This window comes from Hylobates moloch, unplaced genomic scaffold (genome assembly GCF_009828535.3).
Source record: "Hylobates moloch isolate HMO894 unplaced genomic scaffold, HMol_V3 SCAFFOLD_16, whole genome shotgun sequence".
Classification (NCBI taxonomy): domain Eukaryota; kingdom Metazoa; phylum Chordata; class Mammalia; order Primates; family Hylobatidae; genus Hylobates; species Hylobates moloch.
The window spans coordinates 28316463-28324366 of record NW_026652291.1 but is presented as its reverse complement, the minus strand read 5'-3'; the positions used below and the strand labels follow the sequence as shown (position 1 = coordinate 28324366).

The 7904-nt window shown below is 48.3% G+C and overlaps 1 long non-coding RNA gene across 1 annotated transcript; it reads right to left on the bottom strand.

Moving 5' to 3' along the window:
* Positions 1-549: 549 nt before the first annotated feature.
* On the bottom strand, positions 550-7568 carry LOC116485069 (uncharacterized). The gene is made up of 3 exons (XR_004252738.1): positions 7482-7568; positions 3082-3144; positions 550-2205 (listed from the first exon to the last, which is right to left on the bottom strand). It is a non-coding gene; the product is annotated as an uncharacterized LOC116485069 (long non-coding RNA).
* Positions 7569-7904: the final 336 nt, after the last annotated feature.

Genomic DNA, 7904 nt, shown 5'->3' with positions numbered 1-7904 from the left:
TAAGAATAAGTTTAAAGGCAGCTGCCACATAGCACTTTTTATAGCTTGTAGTCTCTCTCATTTAATCCTGGCACTTACATCAATCTGATTAGTAGCTATTATTAGTTTTATAGGTGACGATCCAAGGCTCAATTATTTGTTCCCCAGCTAGTAGGTGACAGAGCCCAGATAAAATCTCACCCCAGAACCCTAACCACGATATTCCCCTGTCTAGAAGGAGCCAGTTCTCCCCTGCAACCCTCACTGCTCAGCCTCCAGGAGTTCCAGCCACCAGCCATCTGCACCCTCCCTTCCATGTGGCTTTGCCCTCTGCTCTTCTCCTCCCTGCTCTCTCTCCAAGGTCCAAGTGGTCAAGGTCATCCCAAGGGTCTGCTGGGACCGTGTGTCCTTATTCTGTGCCTTGCTGGTCACCAACCTTCCCCATCTGCCAAGGACCAATGTCCAGCCCAGGCCCAGGTGCAGGTGCCCAGGTCATTTTCGCCACTGAGTAAAGGGAGACAGAATGACAGGGTAAATTACCAACCACCAGAACACCACTGAGCCAATAGCATCAATGCAAGTGAAGTATATTTATGTGTTGGCCTGAAAACATGTCCTAGTATATGGTCCCATTAAGAAAAAAGCAGGTTATAAAGCTGTGTACAGTAAGAAACATTTTATAAGTGAAACAAAAGTATTCTCTGTTTCTATGCAGAGAAAAAGGATATCTGCCAAGATGTTAACAGATTATTTTTGCTGTCTTCTCTTGGCTTATTTTTGTTTTCTCTTTTTCAATGAACACCAATTAGTCACATGATTTTAAAAAGCAATAAAAATAAACCAATCCCAGACGGATTGTACTTCTTCCTGTCCTCATTTCTACCCCAATGAGTCTCCAAAAAAGAAAGAAAGAAAGAAAAAAAAATCACAGTGCCACATGCCCAGACCTTCCCTTCCCCCTCCTGTCATTTCAATAACTCGGTTGGGTAGGGAGCGTCTCTACCCACCCCAGGAAGCCTTCTGAACCTGACTGATGGGAGAAGCCCACGCCCCAGGGGCCTTTTCTCACTGACCATGCCAGGGCCCTGGAGGACACGCCAGAGCTGTCCATGGCACTGCTCCTGCAGGTGACGCTGCCTTCTGAGGGCAAAGTGCTCCGGGATGGGTCAGCCCTGCTCACATGGATGTGCAGCCCCAGGGCAGTGGAACAGTACAGCATCCTCGCTCCACTGCTGAGGTTACTATGGGCAACATCTTGGCAAAATGAAGAGTGAGGGGGAAGAAATCACAGAAGCTCCTGATCATCCATGAAAGAAAAAGCAGTGCCTCAGGACTGGGCTATGCCATGCCTTCCAGAAGGCTCTAAAGAAACTGGGAAGGAGATGGGGTCTGGCACTTCCTGGGCATCTACTATGTATGTGCCCTCACAGACGTGATCGCACCCCTCATTACACACCTCCCATGGTACAGATGATGCCACTGAGGCACAGGAGGCACACATCCACACCAGACCATATGGGCCTTGGCTTCTAGTGTCTCTGCTGCTTAACGTGGTGTCCTGGAAACATCTCTGGATAGAGACACTGGTATCTTCTGGCAGCGTCTTCTCCTCCCTGTGCAGTACATTGCTCAGACTCCATAGAAGGCCAGCTCCCCTAGAGCCACAGAGACTCCTCCATTCTGGAGCAGGAGCTAGGCACATTCCCAGAAGGGGGCTGCCCCTCCTGAGCCTTTGCTAGTTTAATGATAAAAGTTGCTAATTTCATCCTATCTGCCTTTAAAATAGCAGCCATCAGAAAGGCAGCCCGGAGAGCTGGCCTGCAACCCAGCAGAGCCTAAAGGGGGACTGTAATGTCACCCCGACCCCATCTTCAAATCACACTCCCTGCGGTGGCCATCCCTAGAGACCTGCAAACAAAAGCTCCTGTTCTTGGCAAGCCTCTTACAAGTGGGACAGATGCAGGAATTGGGGAGTCAGGAGACCACGATGTTCTTCCAGCTCTGAGCCCAACCATCTGGGTCACCTTAGCTGAGCTGCTCCTTCATGTCCCCAACCCTTCTGCTCATACAGCATGATGGTGTAGAGAAGGGGTCCAGAGGGTGTTGCTGAAGAATGCTCAGCCCCCTGGCGCTGTGTCTGTACTAAATGGAAGTCTGAACAGGTTCCAAGTCCCTGAGTATCCTGGTTTGGCTGTACTCAGTCGAAGCGTGATTGATAGCGACATCCTGTGGACACAATAGATAACTGCATCAACTTGGACAAAAGCCAGAGGATGACATCCAGCTTCCCTCATTACATGGAAAGGAGCTGATTGCAATTAATCACACTCATCATCTTACACAGGGAGCTGTCTTAGAGCTGGAAAAAAAAATTAGAAAAACAACTTCAAGGTCAGGCGCGGTGGCTCACGCCTGTAATCCCAGCACTTTGGGAGGCCGAGGTGGGTGGATCACGAGGTCAGGAGTTTGAGACCAGCCTGGCCAACATAGTGAAACCCTGTCTCTATAGAAATACAAAAAATTATCCGGGCTTGGTGGCAGGCACCTGTAATCCCAGCTACTAGGGAGGCTGAGGAAGGAATCGCTTGAACCCCAGAGGCAGAGGTTGCAGTGAGCCGAGATCACGCTACTGCACTCCAGCCTGGGCAACAGTGCAAGACTGTTTCAAAAGAAAAAAAAAAAAGAAAAAAAAAAAAGAAAAACAACCGTCAAGCCACAGATTTCTCTGCCATCATCCTCCAAGTTACATCTATTTCGTTTAAATTTGTCTCTCTTCAAATATTGGCCTGATACAAGAGTCTAGTGGCCATGGAGGGAAAGTAATGTCAATAGCAATGTTAATAGCAGAAAGATGTAATGGGCAGTTTACTCTTGCCATGAATTTCACATGCATTATCTCATTTAATCTTCCCCTAAACCCAAGGAGGTACATGTTCTTATCCCCAGTTTTCAGATGAAGAACCTGAGATGTGGTGAACAAGGAGAAGCTATGATTCAAACCTGGACAATCTGTCACCCGCCTGTTTTAGTCCATTTTGTGTTGCCATAACAGGATACCTGAGACTGGGTAATTTATAAAGAAGAGAGGTTTATTCAGCTTACAGATCTGTTGGCTGGGAAAATCAAGAAGCATGGCCTCAGCATCTCCTCAGCCTCTGGTGAGGGCTGCAACATACGGAAAGTCAAAGGGAGAGTGGACACTTGCAAAGAAGGGAAAACCCAAGGGGCATCCTGGCTTTATAACAACCCACTGTCTTAGGAACAAATCCATTCCTACAAGAATCCAGTCTTGCCAGGGTGAAAACTCACTCTCCACTGTGAGAATGGCACCAAGCCATTCATGAGAGATCTGCCCCCATGACCCAGACACCTCCCACTAGGCCCCACCTCCCAACACCACCACACTGAGGGTCAAATTTCAACATGAGTTTAGGTGGACACAACCATATCCAAATCACAGTAGACTCCATTCTCTTTAATCACCACTTTATGTAACTTCACTGCCTCTTGTGTCTACCTGGCCCACCCCATGCCATGGTAATCCCTCCTTCCTAGAACACTGGAGAAAATTCCACTTCCTGGGATACTGGCTTGAATTCTCCAGACTGAGTACCTCTGAGTCACCTTCTGTGGCAGCAAGGAGGAGGTGGATAGGAGGAGTTTTAGGGCTAGACAGGCCTGGGTTGGAGTCCCAGCTCTGTGCCTCGCTGCCACTAGCCGTGTGTCCTGGAGCTTGTTCTTGAACTTCACTTTCCTAGATTGCCAAGTGTGGCCCATGATCCCTTGCCTTGAGAGGGTGTTGTGAAGATTAGAGAAATCACTTGCTGCTGAGTAGATGCTCAAGAAGTGAAGGCTGTTCTCATCGGCAAGATGGGCAATTTGACCTTGGGAGGAGCCAGCCTGGAGATTTCAGTAGGTGTCAAATTCTGATCTAACCTGTTTAGAAAACACCACTACTAAGAAGGGCTAGAGGTGGGTGGATCACCTGAGGTCAAGAGTTCAAGACCAGCCTGATCAACATGGAGAAACCCCGTCTCTACTTAAAATATAAAATTAGCAGGGCATGGTTTTGCATGCCTGTAATCCCAGCTACTCAGGAGGCTGAGGCAGGAGAATCACTTGAACCCAGGAGGCAGAGGTTGTGGTGAGCCAAGATCGCGCCATTGCACTCCAGCCTGGGCAACAAGAGCAAAACTCCGTCTCAAAAAAAGAAGGGCTAGGATTCAGATGGAGGAGAAGGCCAGCCTTCTTGCCCTGAGGCTTATGATGTTTCAGAGGGGCTTGCTGATATATCAGGGTTCAAAGGATCTCCAAAGGGAGTTATTTAGCTAAGATGGCAGAGCAGAAACAAGATTCCAAGGCTTTGTACCCTGCCTTTCCAAAGAGAAATTATTATCCAAAGAGTAGTTATCCCAGCAGGATTCAAGACCATGCCTCCAGGTATCTTCAGAGACCCTGGTACCATGAGCCAGCCTCTGTGTAGTTCAGGAAGCACAAATTCAAGACTAGAAGTGGAGTGTCTGGATTCTAGTTCCAGCTCTACCTCCCACTGTTCTTGCAGACTCTTGAACTTGGTCCTCTTCTTGTCTCTTCAGGGTCATACCACTGAATACTTCTCCTCTCAGTGCCTCAATGATGTCTTTCTTTTCCATTCTCTGCAAAGCAGTGCTGTCCTTCTTGCCCATAGTGCTCTACTAGCAGAGACCATAATGACCACTGGTTAAGTGATGAAGAACAGGGCTGTTCATTTCTTTTTTCTCTTTTTTTGAGATGGAATTTCACTCTTGTTGCCCAGGCTGGAGTGCAATGGTGCAATCTTGGCTTACCACAACCTCCGCCTCCCAGGTTCAAGTGATTCTCCTGCCTTACTCTCCCAAGTAGCTGGGATTACAGGCATGCACCACTACACCCAGCTAATTTTTTTTTTTTTTTTTTTTTTTTTTTTTTTAGTAGAGACGGGGTTTCTCCTTGTTGGTCAGACTGGTCTCAAACTCTTGACCTCAGGTGATCCACCTGCCTCGGCCTCCCAAAAGACTGTTCATTTCTATAGCCCCAGTCTCTAATATAGCATCTGACACATGGAAGGTGCTCACTGGTGAAAGAGTAAGTGGGACAACTCACTATAAATGGCTGTGGGGCCCATTGCTGGAAATATCCCCAGAGAGAATAGCACTGGGGCCCCTAACCATTCCAAGTAATGTTTAAGAATTATAATATGGAACTCTTTCTGTTCCAAGTTACACTGAAGCTCCAATATGACAGATATCAGTATTAGTTATCTGTTGCTACATAACAGATTACCTCAAAATTTAGTAGCTTAAAACAATAATTATCTCAGTTTCTCTTGATGAGGAATTGGGGAGTGTCTTAGCTGGTGTTCTGGCTTAGGGTTTCTTATGAGGTTACAGTCAAAATGTCAAGTAGGGATGCAGTCATTTGAAGGCTTGACTGGGGCCGTATAGTCTGCTTCTAAGACGGCACACTCACATGGCTGGCAAGATGGTGCTGGCTATTGGCAGGAGGCCTCAGTTTCTTGCCATGGGGACCTCTCCATACACCTTCCTGCGTAGCTTCATGACATGGCAGCTGACTTCTCCCAGAATGAGTGGTTCAAGAGAGCAGGGAGAAGGTCACAATGTCTCTTATGACTATATTAGATCCACAAGGCTGCTGTAACAAAGTACCACAAGCAAGATGACTTAACAGAAATTTACTCTTTCCCAGTTCTGGAGGCCAGAAGTCTGAAACCACGTTGTCAGCAGGGTCAGAACGGTGGCACATGGAAGGTGTTCATTGCTGAAAGAATAAGTGGGAAAGAATAAATCATTCCTTGCCTCTTCTAGCTTCTGACAGCTGCAGATGTTTCTTGGCTTGTGGCTGTATCATTCCAATCTCTGCCTCCATCTTCACATGGCCTTCTCCCTTGTGTCTGTCTACTCTGTGTCTCTCTCTCCTTATGAGGACACCAGTCATTGGATGTAGGGCCCACTCTAGTTGAGAACAACTCTTGATTACAACTGCAAAGACTATTTCCAGAAAAGGTCACATTTATAGGCCCTGGGGGTTAGGGCTGCAACATATCTTCTGGGGGGACATCATTAAACACACAACAGTGACCTAGCCTCAGAAGATGCATGCCATCAGCTCTGCAATAGCAAGTGGCTACAAGAGTCGACCCTGTTCAGGGAGGGAGGAGACACAAAGATGTGAATACCAGGAGATGGGGACAATGAGGGGCCATCGTGGAAGCAGGCTACCACAATATCAGATAGCAAACTGAACGTGAGACAGACTCCCATATGTAGTATTTACAAAGGAAATAATGGGGAACCAGTTGCACGGCACTCAGGGCCCTCAGCCTACCAACAATATAGAGTGCGGAGAATGGGGAGAGTTTGGAAATAGGAACTTCCAGAGAGGGCAAAGCCGTGCTATAAGCTACCCCACCAAGGAGTTAGGGGCCCTACTGCCTTCAACTCAAGCCTCGTGATGGGGGCTTCCATGCAGCCACTCGGAGCTGTGGGCCTCCATGGGACTGTGCCAGGAGGGACTGCATTAGGATGAGTGAAGGGGCTGCGTGAGTTCTTCCCATGGGCGAGATGTGGGTCAGATGGACCATGGCAGGAGAGAGGGCCAAGGTGGGGGCCATTTTAAGTCCTGTAGGGCCTCCGAGAAGGGCAAAGGGATGTCAGCAGGAAGAAGTTGGAAGAGGATGCTGGATTTCTAGGGGTTAAAGATGGAGTCATAGCCATACCTGAAACAGAGATGCAGAACAGGGAACTTCAGGAGAGAACCTTAGAGATGGGAAGTTCTTTTTTTTTTTTTTTTTTTTTTTAAGACAGGGTCTCACTCTGTTGCCCAAGCTGGAGTCCAGTGGCCCAAACTCGGCTCACTGCAACCTCTATCTCCTGGGTTCAAGCAATCCTCCTGCCTCAGCCTCCCAAGTAGCTGGGACTATAGGCATGCACCACCACCCCCAGATAATTTTTGTGATTTTGGTAGAGATGAGGTTTCGCCATGTTGCTCAGGCTGGTCTAGTACTCCTGGGCTCCAGTCATCTGCCTGCCTCCGCCTTCCAAAGTGCTGGGATTATAGGCGTGAGCCACTGCGCCTGGCTGAGATGGGAACTTCTGAAGAACACAGGGAACCCTCCAGAAAGAGCTTTCACCATCTGCCACACCCAGAGAGCTGGCAATCATACAGTCAAGTAAAAACTGCTCTATTGCCCTGCTCCCCATCCGCTTCCCTGCATCCTCACCGGCCACCTCCACTTAGACTCTGAAAGCAACCAGCAAGTGGGGAGAGGGGTATTCGGGAGAGATTAGACAAAAGCCCACCATGCCCAGTCCCTGGCAGCTGGCAGCCCCCAACTAAGGCCTTAACTAGGGCAGGAGAAAGAAGATTTCTCTTTGAAGAAAAATGCAAGGGTCATTTAATATCTTTGGCTGGCTGCTTTAAATCTCCAAGTCGATATTGGATTTCGTGACATAAAATGCGCATACCTAAGCATGACCAGAAGAGCCTCAGGGTCAGCTGAGCTTTCAGCCAGGGGAAGGGGAAATGCTTCCCTTGCTTTAGCTCAAATGCACAGTGAGAGCCAAAGCAAATTGAGTTGCATGTTGGTTCCATCCCACATTCAAGGGATTGGTTTCACCGAATCCCCGCCTCCACGGGGAATTGGGTCTTATATTTCTTACCCCCGACCCCCCCGCCATGGCAGAGCCTTGACCCACAGGGAGGTTCCTGAAGAAAATCCCTTCTCAGCTTTTGTGCAGAATTGAAGAATGTTTACTATGTTTTCCTTCCTATCGCTCTGGAAATGACACAAAGAAAAACAGCAACAACAAAGAACTCCTTGTCCCGTGCAAAACACCCACCCCTCCCCCGCCCCTGCCCTCCGAACTCTTCACCCTGTGTTGGCCTGA